The sequence below is a fragment of the Schistocerca nitens genome, chromosome 3 (genome assembly GCF_023898315.1).
Source record: "Schistocerca nitens isolate TAMUIC-IGC-003100 chromosome 3, iqSchNite1.1, whole genome shotgun sequence".
Classification (NCBI taxonomy): domain Eukaryota; kingdom Metazoa; phylum Arthropoda; class Insecta; order Orthoptera; family Acrididae; genus Schistocerca; species Schistocerca nitens.
The window spans coordinates 275,473,950-275,486,748 of record NC_064616.1 but is presented as its reverse complement, the minus strand read 5'-3'; the positions used below and the strand labels follow the sequence as shown (position 1 = coordinate 275,486,748).

At 43.8% G+C, this 12,799-nt stretch overlaps 1 protein-coding gene across 6 annotated transcripts in view; it reads right to left on the bottom strand.

Annotated features, from left to right (window-relative positions):
- LOC126248243 (ribosomal protein S6 kinase 2 beta) overlaps window positions 1-12,799 on the bottom strand; it is a 634,112-nt gene that overhangs the window by 366,408 nt on the left and 254,905 nt on the right. The window lies entirely within an intron of this gene.

The window sequence follows — 12,799 nt, the reverse complement described above, 5'->3', positions numbered from 1 at the left end:
CCACGGTCGGCTAGCAGATACAAGTATGGTCATGGCACAATTATTTTATTGAAGGTGAGCTGGTGGTGTGAGGAACAGATCGAGGCGCGAGAGTGTACCTGTCGTAGCAATTTTAAATGCCGGGGACCACCTAACATTTAGGCGCTAAACACTTTTCCTACATCAAATATTAATTATCAGAATCCATGTTTCATTTATGTAAGGGGCCGTTGAAGAAATATTGTCGTTTCTTTACCATTGTTATACTATGAAGTAAATATTGTTGCAAGAAGCAGATACGCTTTGGACAAAGTATGAATCCTTCCGACGCTGTGCGAAGCTTGCTAGCGATTCTTGTCGGGCGCCAAGTAAGATAGTCGGCGTTAGACGTACTCCTGACCTGAACTCTGTGTCACTAAGTCGATTTTTAGTGTTGTACGGAATTGTGTATATTAAATTGATTGTGTATTTTTTTATGATGTTTATCAATAAACGCACCGTACTAGCATCCCGAAATGTAATGTGAAGTACATTTGCTACCTGCACAGAGAAACAAAGCCACAACATCGGAGCTTTTAAGATTTACAGTGCGCTGCAGTATCTGCTGCGAGGGACGACATCATCGAGAGTACTGCACAGAAAGGTAGGACGATGTCCTACGCATCGATTGGCAAAGGTAATCCAAAAGGATTTCTTTTTTCTCCTTGCAGACTCGGATGAACAGAAATCTTAGTTCATTTGTATAGCTCCTATTTCACCTACAGACTCACGCGTATTCTCCGAGACAGACTTTTAGAAACTTCGTTCAAGAGAGGATCTTCCGCTTTCAGTTTTCCTTTGATTATTCCCAACGAATGCTAGGGTAGTTCTTGCGAGGAGCACGGTGAGTAGCTCAATCTAGACATCAAAACATAGCGTCTCCATTGACTGCACTGTCGATAGGACTCTCCCGCGCCACAACAAGAAAAAATGCATCGATTATTTGCTACTGGATCCAAAGTGTCGCTAAACTTCTCAAAAATAGGTTCGGAAACCGTTTTCTCATGGCTACTCTAGCCACAGCAAACCGCAACACACAGCCCTCCAAATACCTCCAAAGACATTTCAATCTTAGACCGTTTACGCATTGTCACTTTACAGCAATAAGGGTTATTATCAAGTGGATTTACGTGCCGAACTGGTGTACAGCAAAGCAACTTTTTATGAACATTCAATAGCTAATGTGAGACTCGACTCAAAAAATATGGGCGATCCGCCTCGCAGTGGTCCCCGAAGTTAACATCACAGTCTAGTGATTGCTACCTACAAATAGTGTGTTGCCCTTCACTGATGAGCTGGAATTTGACGCCTGATGATTACTGTCGATGAACGTCGACATGGCCAAGTACCAATACTTGCGCCAAGCATATAGCCCCATGGGTCCATCAAGAATTGGTAAGTCGTCTTTTGGGACTATATCTGACACCTCCCATCGCAATCGAGAATCATTTTACGGTATCACATGCCGATACCATCCTACCGGCGTATCACAGTTGGTAACGGAATTGCATGTGTCTGTCCAACGCAGATAGCTGTCGTGTAGGATACGGCAGACCCAATGGAGCACGCCCGCTGAGCCTAATCTCTAGTGGCTCAGTAACTCGAGCGCTCCCTACTCCACACGCGCTTGGGATCGCTTCTCTATGGGACGCCACTTAGAGGACGTGTAGTTGCGGCTCCAACGTCACCACTGATGCTACCGTATGTACTCTGTTTCTGGTTTCATTACTCGTTGAGAGTCTTCATACGTTTGGAGAAATACAAGGTAAGTAAATCTTCTGTTTGTCTTGTTACACTGTTCGCTTATCTTTTCTGCTGCTGTCCAGCTTTCCTACGACGATAGTTGTCGCACCACTCTGTAGACCACGAAGCCGTACACAACAATTTTAGCGCTGTGTAGTACCATGACCCGATCCTTCGATCTACTGGACAACCCTATAATCAATAGGCCTATTTCGGTGAAGGTTGGTTGGTTGGTCTATGAAGACGACAATGTATGAGCACGCTACCTCGTGAACGCCTTCCCCCCCGGAGGAAAAAACGATGTGAATGGAATGGCACGTGGTAAGTACCGAGGTGAGACCGATTGAACACCCTTAGGACCAACCGACACCTAAACGAGCAGTGTGTCGTCGCTGGAAGCCACGTCAGACACTGGATGACCACGAGCGTGCCGCCGTGCAAAGTTGCGACAAGCTCGAGCAGCGACGACTCTGCCACCTTCTGGACAGTGAGACGAGGAGGATGTAAGAACGTTACCATGAACAGCGCCTAGCAACACCGTACTACATGTGACGCAGGAGCAAGTTTCCATGGGTGCGTATTTTCGAAAGGACTGCTTTTATTTTGGCACCGGTAGACCAGTGGACTAATGTGACACGATGCTGTACCAGAGGTCCCATGTTCGAATCTTGCCTCGGGTATTCTGGGGTGGTACAAAGCCCTGCAAATCGTGACAGCGAGAAAACGCAAATTTTGAGTGTTATAGAACAATTACTTTGCACGCTACATATAAACGTCAAATCATTTTTTTCTGTTTTCCATCTTTTATTTAGTTGCTTTAAATTCTTGGAGGTATGTACCGTCTATGCAATCAATTTAAGGCAGTTTGTTTGTTGCCATACGCGTTTAGCTTAATTTATTTGGGAAGCATCATCAGTGGCCTGTAATACGTGTTTCCTTTTTTTACTTACAATAAACGTATTATGTGATAGATATAATATGCTGCTATATTACATTTTGTCGTGTCTTTCTCTTATTTTTAGGTTAAAATCAACTTTTGTAGCACGAAGTTCGTAATGTGAACTCATATTTCGGTGTTAACGATTTACAGCGCTTTTAACTAATGTGTGTGGTCCTGGAGATGTATTCATTACTTTTCCATACTCCAACTGACCGATTTATGGCGCTCTTTCACCCACACTTGTCACATCCCATGTATCACTTGCACTTTCCATTTTGAGATCAACATGTGTGTGTTTTCGATGTGTAGTTGTGCCAATTACTGTTATGTGTTTGTCTTTCTTTCGTTTGTGTTGCGGTTTGATATTTTTTCATTTTGTGTGTGTGTGTGTGTGTGTGTGTGTGTGTGTGTGTGTGTGTGTGTGTGTGTGTGTGTGTGTGCGCGCGCGCGTGTGTGTGTAAATGTTTTTATTTTATTTTTTATTTATTTTTAATATATACAGGTTGGTCTGTCTGACGTTTCGGATGAGATTATCTCGAAAACTATACATCAGGTACAAATAGTGGGTAAGACAAGTTCGTAAGCTCAAAGAGGGACATCAAATCATGCTGCACATGGGCCCTCAGCCCCCGCCCCCTTGGGTATGGCGGGACAACTTAAATCTTCAATGGAAACCCCTATTTTTTATTTCAGATTCGGATTCTCTATACAAAAGTAATCAAGTTTTGTCTGAAACACTTTTTTAAGCCACTGTCAGATGGCGCTGAAATCGAGGAAAAAGTAAAATTGGGGAAGAACTGCGATTTCTTTAGAATGATCCGAGAAGTGCAATAAAATCGGTAAGCGGGTCGAAGGCTTCCATCCAGTCACTCACTGATCAGTCTGGCCTGGCAACGGAAGACAGCAAAACGAAAGCTGAAATTTTAAATTTAGCATTTGAGAAATCTTTCACGCAGGAGGATCGTACAAACATACCGCCGTTTGAGTCTCGTACAGATTCCATTACGGAGGACATAGTGATAGACATACCTGGGGTTGTGAAGCAGCTGAATGGGTTGAAAATAAATAAATCGCCAGTTCTTGTTGGGATTCCAAGTCGGTTTTACAGAGAGTACTCTACTGCATTGGCTCCTTACTTAGCTTGCATTTATCGCGAATCTCCTGCCCAACGTAAAGTCCCGAGCGACTGAAAAAAAGCGCAGGCGACGCCTGTATATAAGAAGGGTAGAAGCACGGATCCTCACAATCACAGACCAATATCCTTAACATCGGTTTGTTGAAGGATTCTCGAACATATTCTCAGTTCGAATATAATGAATTTCCTTGAGGCAGAGAAGTTGCTGTCCATACTTCAGCACGGCTTTAGAAAGCATCGCTCCCGCGATACGCAACTCGCCCTTTTTTCACATGATATCTTGCGAACCATGGATGAAGGGTATCAGATGGATGCCATATTCCTTTACTTCCGGAAAGCGTTTGACTCTGTGCCCCACTGCAGACTCCTAACTAAGGTACGAGCATATGGGATTGGTTCCCAAGTATGTGAGCGGCTCGAAGACTTCTTAAGACTTAAGTAATAGAACCCAGTATGTTGTCCTCGATGGTGACTGTTCATCGGAGGTGAGGGTATCATCTGGAGTGCCCCAGGGAAGTGTGGTAGGTTCGCTGTTTTCTATCCACTTAAATGATCTTTTGGACAGGGTGGATAGCAATGTGCGGCTGTTTCCTGATGATGCTGTGGTGTACGGGAAGGTGTCGTCGTTGAGTGACTGTAGGAGGATACAAGATGACTTGGACAGGATCTGTGATTCGTGTAAAGAATGGCAGCTAACTCTAAATACAGACAAATGTAAATTAATGCAGATGAATAGGAAAAAAAATTCCGTAATGTTTGAATACTCCATTAGTAGTGTAGCGCTTGACGCAGTCACGTCGATTAAATATTTGGGCGTAACATTGCAGAGCGATATGAAGTGGGACAAGCATGTAATGGCAGTTGTGGGAAGGTGGTTAGTCGTCTTCGGTTCACTGGTAGAATTTTGGTTAGATGTGGTTCATCTATAAAGGAGACCGCTTATAAAACACTAATACGACCTATTCTTGAGTACTGCTCGAGAGTTTGTGATCCCTATCAGGTCGGATTGAGGGAGGACATAGAAGCAATTCAGAGGCGGGCTGCTAGATTTGTTACTGGTAGGTTTGATCATGACGCGAGTGTTACGGAAATGCTTCAGGAACTCGGGTGGGAGTCTCTAGAGGAAAGGAGGCGTTCTTTTCGTGAATCGCTACTGAGGAAATTTAGAGAACCAGCATTTGAGGCTGACTGCAGTACAATTTTACTGCCGCCAACTTACACTTCGCGGAAAGGCCACAAAGATAAGAGAGATTAGGGCTCGTACAGAGGCATATAGGCAGTTATTTTTCCCTAGTTCTGTTTGGAAGTGGAACACGGAGAGAAGATGCTAGTTGTGGTACGAGGTACCCTCCGCCACGCACCGTATGGTGGATTGCGGGGTATGTATATAGATGTAGACGAAGGACGCATCGAATCGATACAAAATGTACACCAATTCTTTCATTACGCCAAATTTAGCTATTTTTTTTACACAATGTATCGTACACGCCACAGTTTTGGATGGAGGGAGGCGGAATTGTATTAACATCTCGTTAGGGAACTCTTCACAATTGCATTACTCAACCGACTGTGGTGCTACCGTGGTCAAACTGGGAACTATGGCTCAGTATAAAGGTCGGTGCAATGCGATCAGACGTCAAACTTCACTTTCAGATTGTGAACCGTAAATATCAACTGACTAAAGTAAATTATTCTTTAGCGAAACATGGCCCACTATCCTCGTACAGAGATTGTTGATATCATGTTCATTTTAGGTGAATGCCATTACAATTACGCTGCAGCTGCGCAACTGTATGCGGACCGCTTCCCAAACAGACAACATCCAAGCGAAAACATTATTCGAAATTGCACTCAACGAGCTCGAAATGGATACATGCACCGCCCACCTCATCATCGAGAATACAATAAAAATGACGCTCGTACCCTTACCATTCTCGCCTGCGTGCAACTGGATCACGGAATGATTAGTCGTGCGATTCAGGGACAAACTGGAATACCGAAATCAACTGTTTTGAAGATTTTGAAGGAACATAAATATCATGCGAATCACATCACACTGACACAGGCATTATTCACTATTGTAACTGTCATGTCATATTCCATGTTGGATGGTTCATGTACATGCCCATGTTTTATCAGGTGTTCAGCGAAGGTAGAATGGCTATTTTCATATTTCAAACTTCTTATACGTCCTTTATATCTGGTTTTTAAGTTCGTGCTTGTCATCCCCAGGTACAGTGATTTACATTCTTGGCACTCTAACTGGTATATACCAACTCCTTGGTATTTGTCTCGTTCTTCTCTTTGCAAATGTGATTGGAGTGTGTTTCTTGTTCCGTAAGCTATGTGTAATCTTTGTTTCTTTAGTATATTTGCTATCTTGTGTGTTGCTTTGTGTTTGTATGTAAGAGTGTACTATCTCTTTCTGTTATTCATGTCGTGAGTGTTATTGTTTCGTTTTTCTGTGTGTGCTGTAGCGTCTATGGGGTTCTTTGGTGTTTGTGTTCTCTGCTTGTTTTGATTTTTCTTTAGTTGTGTTTTAATTTTTTTGGTTGTATTTTAATTTTTTTTAGTTGAGTTTTTGTACTATATGGGCGTTGTAACCAGTGTTTGTGGCTATAGTTGTACTAGCAGCCCTACAACACATGTTACACAGACTAAATTACATCCCACTCAGCAAAGAAACCTATGAGAAAGAATTACAAACAATACAACTCACAGCCACAAAGAATAGTTACAACACTCATATAATACAAAAACTCAACCAAAAAATTAATACATAACTACAGAAAAATCAAAACAAGCAGGTAACACATACACCAAAGAACCCCACAGACACTACAGCACACACAGAAACACAAGACAATAACACTCATGACACGAATAACAGGAAAAGATAGTACACTATTACATACAAACACAAACCAACACAGAAGAGAGCAAATATTCTAAAAAAAAACAAAAAAAAAACGGGAATTACGCATAGCTTACAGAACAAGAAACACACTCCAATCACATTTGCAAATAAGAGACAAACCATATAAATACCTAGGATCAGCTATGTATCAGCTAGAGTGCCAAGATTGCAGATCAGTATATCTGGGGATGACAAGTAGGAACTTCAAAACTAGATATAAAAAACATATAAGAAGTTGGAAATATGAAAATATCCATTCTACCCTCACCCGACACCTGATGAAATATAGACATGAACCATCCAACATGGAATGTGACTAGACAGTTGTCATAGTGAATCATCACAACAAAACGTTCCTGACATTGCAAGAAAACTTTCACATATAAATGAAAAAGAAGGTACTCAACGACCAAATCATCATATTTATATCTATTAAAAATAAATAAAAAATAAAATAAAACCATTTACACACACACACACACACACACACACACACACACACACACACAAACGAAAAAAAATCAAATCAAAAAACAAAGGAAAGAATGAAACCACCCAACAGTTGGCAACACTACACACCCAAAACACACACATGATGATCACAAAATGGAAAGCGCGAGTGATATATGCGATGTGACAAGTGTGGGTGAAAGAACACCAGAAATCGGCCAGTTGGAGTATGGAAACTAACGAATGCATCTCCAGGACCACACACGAGTTAGCAGCGCTGGAAATCCTTGTGCTACAAAAGTTGATTTCAACCTAAAAAACAAGAGAAAGACACGACAAAATGTAATATAGCAGCATATTATATCTACCACATAATATGTTTATTGTAAGTATAAAAAAAAAGGGAACAAGTATTACAGGCCAGTGGTGATGCTTCCGAAAGAAATGAAGCGAAACGCGTATGGCAGCAAACAAACTGCTTTCAACTGGTTGCATAGACGGTACATACCTCCAAGAATAACGTCCTAGTTGATAACGTCAGATGTTACATGAGGGTTTTTTGCGGATGATGCTGTTGCCTACAGGTTAAGTCGCAACGCAAGAAATTGTAGAGAAGTATTGGAAAACCTACAGCAGATCGACGCTTGGTGCTGGCATTGGCAGTTGACAAGTTGCCTAACAGTCACATCAGTTAACCCTTTGAGTCCCAAAACATGAAAAACTATAATTTTAATTTTTTCCACAAAATTAAGCGTTATTACCATAGTAAGCAACGAGTACAAGAAGAAACTGGCAAAATATAAACAGTCAATTGCTTTAAAGAAGTGGTTTCGCTTTGGAACTACTAGCACATACAGTATTCAACACCAATTGCTTTAAGGAGGTGGTTTCGCTTTGGAACCACTAGGACATACAGTTTTCAACACCAATTATTTCATGTGATATTTGAAACCAAACTTGCATTTTTCCTAGACACGGTTCCACATCTTTGAACTTCCATGGACTCGTAATACCTGCAACATGTAATAGTTCTAAATAAGAAGCAAAAATAGGCCTACAATTTCATAAATTGTGTGTCAAAACTACATACTGCCTCTGTGGTTTCATTTCGAAACAAGTAATAAAAGCACCAGAACTCACTAAAATTTGCGTTACAATACCTACTTTCACTGACAACTGTCTCAGTATGACCACTGAACGCTGCAAATGACTGCTACAATGCACTACATTCGTAGAAGTACCTCATTGTACCACTAGATGTCTCTGTCTTGAAACAGCATCTGTGGGTTCATGCTGAAAGCACTGGAACTTCAAGAAACGTCTGTAATTCCTTTGTGTCTTTGTTTATAATGGCTATTGGATCAAAAACAAAAACGGTGTGTGTTCTTTCGAACATGTCCGAACGAACATTCACCACAATACATAAATAATTAATGCGAGACGGCAAACAATCTCTTCAGTGTGGATGCGCACCACGCTCCAACTCTTACGGGATTCGGCGAAATGCCGCAAGTAGTAAGGATTTGGGCAAGGTGCATTACAAATGGTTCAAATGGTTCTGAGCACTATGGGACTCAACTGCTGAGGTCATTAGTCCCCTAGAACTTAGAACTAGTTAAACCTAACTAACCTAAGGACATCACAAACATCCATGCCCGAGGCAGGATTCGAACCTGCGACCGTAGCGGTCTTGCGGTAAGGTGCATTACACTTGTAGTATGTGTAGAATTGAGAATTTGGGTCTGACGGGTGGCGTGCTAGAGTACCCCGTGCAGCTGCAATGACCAGTGTCCGGGCGGCTCTGTGGTTAGAGCATTTTCTTAGTAAGCCGGGTTCGAATACCGGTCCGGTTCAAATTTTCAACTTTCCTTGTTGATTTCAATCAATGTCTGCTCGTAGCAAAGATCTATAATTCCTTTGTGTCTTAATAAAATGGTGGATTCTGGCAGAAACCGCTAGTACTCGAAGGGTTAACCATCTAGGAGTAAGCAAATGCCAGACCGAGATTGGTTAGAAGAATAGTCAGGAAATTAGTCCACCGACGAAGGAGGCAACCACGAAAACCCTCGTTCCGCGGATACAAGAATACTGTCCGTCAATCTAGGACCTGTACCAGATAGGATTAACAGAGGAAGTGGCAGACGCTTTAAACGAGGCGTTGTGCATCATGGAATGATTTACTGTCAAGTTCAAAGACGGTACGTCCCTAGAATAGTCACCCGATGCAATGCTCCCTTCTGGTTATATCTCGCATTAAGATCACGATGGTAAAATTAGAGAGGCTCGAGCTCGTACGGAGGCTTACCAATGATCTTTCTTCCCGCGAACCATTCGCAACTGGAGCACGAAAGGGAGAAAGTGACAGTGATACGCCACGAAGGTGGCGTGGTGAGTACGTATGTACACTGAAGCGCCAAAGAAACTGATAAGGCATGCGTATTCAAATACTGAGATCTCTGAACAGCCAGAATACGGCACTGTGGTCGGCAACGCCTATGTAAGATAACAAGTGTCTGGCGCAGTTGTTAGATTGGTTACTGCTGCTACAATGGCAGGTTATCAAGATTTGTGAGTTTGAACGTGGTGTTATAATCGGCGCACGAGCGATGGAACACAGCATCTCCGAGGTAGCGATGAAGTAGGGATCTTCGGAATATCAGGAATCCGGTAAAACATCAAATCTCAAACATCGCTGCCGCTGGAAAAAGATCCTGCAAGAACGGGACCAACTATGACTGAAGAGAATCGTTCAACGTGACAGAAGTGCAACCCTTCCGCAGATTGCTGCAGATTTCAATGCTGGGCCATCAGCAAGTGTCAGCGTGCCAACCATTCAACGAATCATCATCGATATGGGCCTTCGGAGCCGAAGGTCCACCCGTGTACCCTTGATGACTGCACGACACGAAGCTTTACGCCTCGCCCGGCCCCGTCAACACCGACATTAGACTACTGATGACTGGAAGCACGATACCTGGTCGGACGAGGGTCGTTTCAAATGGTATTGGGCGAATGGACGTGTACGAGTATGGAGACAACGTCATGAATCCATGGAGCCTGCATGTCAGCAGGGGCTGTTCAAGCTGGTGGAGGCTCTGTAATGGTGTGCGGAGTGTGCAGTTGGAGTGATATGGGACTCGTGTTGTGTCTGGGTACGACTCTGACAGGTGTCACGTACATAAGCATCCTGTCTTATCACCTGCATACATTCACGTGCATTGTGCATTCCGACGGACTTGGCTAATTCCGGCAGGACATCGCGAGACCCCACACGTCCAGAATTACTACGGAGTGGCTCCAGGAACACGCTTCTGAATTTAAACACTTCCGCTGGCCACCAAACTCCCAGACATGAACATTAATGAGCGTATCTGGGATGCTTTATAACGTGCTGTTCAGGAGAGTTCTCCACCCCCTCGTGCTCGTACGAATTTATGGACAGCCCTACACGATTCACGGTATCAGTCCCCTCCAGCACTACTTCAGACATTAGTCGAGTCCATGCCAAGTCGTGATGCGACACTTCTGCGTGCTCGCGGGGGCCCTACATGATATTAGGCAGGTGTACCAGTTTCTTTGGCTCTTCAGTGTGTATGTACGTGAGACCACAGTTATTCTGTCTTTCCCTGCCAGCGTTGGTCTAAGCATACACGTTCGCAGGCATCAAGGAGGCGCGAAACTTTTTTCGAGCAATTTACGCAGAACTGAGGATGTGAGAGGCTATCCATGAAGTTGCACGCAGGGAACGTGGACCGGGCACAGTCACAGCGAGCGAACAATGGCAGGCAGCGCCAGCGGGTGCAGCGCAATCGACCGGCATCTCCTCATTTCAATCTTACAGCCAGCCCACCGCTCGCCACCGGGCCACAGAGAGAACACCCCGTGTCTTCACTTCCTCGTCATACGATTTCCATGCGTAGTTCAGTTTCTGGACGCGAAAAAATAGCATACGATAGGCAACACGCGCTAACTACCGAAGACAATAGGGGTTCATTTCGCTACTGCACTTAAATATGTAGGTATTGCATGTGCTATGACAAACATTTACTTCTGTCTTCCAATGCAAACATTAATGTGCCCGGCACAACTCTAGTACCTTGTAGTACTGCTGCAACTGTGCTGTGTGCGAGTTGTAGCATAATACAATGTACTTGCGTTGTTCCCGAAGCACTGATGTTTACATTTTTGTGACATAACATGTTATACTTAAACGGATATTTTAAGAACGATTAGTTATTGTAGTTGTGGAATGCGCACTTGAATACGTCTTTCACGGCCCGAGGATGGTCAGATGATAATTGAAATTTATAGTCAAAATTAAAAATAACTACAGCTGTGTATTGCATGATGCAGTTCCTAACTTTTAGTACATCACACATGGTACGTACGAAACTGCATGCAACCCGTAAAAGTACTAACTGCTGTGTTAAGATTCAGAGCAATAAACGCGTCAGCACTTGAACCCACTGTTCCACTGCCTTGCCCTTCATAGGCCTTGTCGCTCCACCATACGCACGCTAAACCAATTGACTGACTTCGTGACAGACGGCTGAGCATCTGATGGCGGCATGAAGCAGACGTAAAACTGGCACAAAGAATGAGGTGACGAAAGTCATGGAATAGCGATATGCACATATCCAGACGGCCGTAGTATCGCGTACACAAGGTTTATAAGGCAGTGCACTGACGGAACTGTCATTTGTGCTCAGGTGATACATGTGAGGTTTCCGACGTGATTATGGCCAGTGGCTGAGCGGTTCTAGGCGCCACGGTCTGGAACCGCGCGACCGCTACGGTCGCAGGTTCGAATCCTGCCTCGGGCATGGATGTGCGTGATGTCCTTAGGTTAGTTAGGTTTAAATAGTTCTAAGTTTTAGGGGACTGATGACCACAGCAGTTAAGTCCCATAGTGCTCAGAGCCATTTGAGTATGGCCGCACGATAGGAAATAGACTTTGGTGAGAGAATGCCTGAAATCTGGTATTCTCGGGACACTACTGACGCTGTGGATCTCGGAATACTGAATTCCCTAACGGTTTCCGAAATGAAATATCGCATGTGTCCAGCTCTAACAACCATGGTTGTGTCCCGAGAATACCAGATTTCAGGCATTATCTCTCACCAAGGACAGCGCAGTTGCCGACGGCCTTCACTTAACGACCGACAGCAGCGGCGTTTACGTGGAATTGTCAGTACTAACAGAAAAGCAACTCTGCGTGAAATAACCGCAGAAATCAATGTCGGACGTAAGACAAAGTATCCGTTCGGATCATGTGGTGAAATTTGGCATTAATGGCTATGGCACCAGGTGACCAACGCGAGTGCATTTGCTAACAACACGACATCGCCCGTAAGGCCTCTCCTGGGTTCGTGGACCCTAGACTATTGACAACAAACCGTGGCCAGGACAAATGAGTCCCGATTTCAGTTGGTAAAAGTTGATGGTAGGTTTCGAGTGCGGCGCAGACCGTACGAAGCCATGAACCTACGTTGCCACAAGGCATTGTGCAAGCTGGTGGTGGCTCCATAATGGCGTGGGCCGAGTCATCCGGATATTCGACTGCCTGGACGCCATTTGAAACTTTTCATGGATGTCA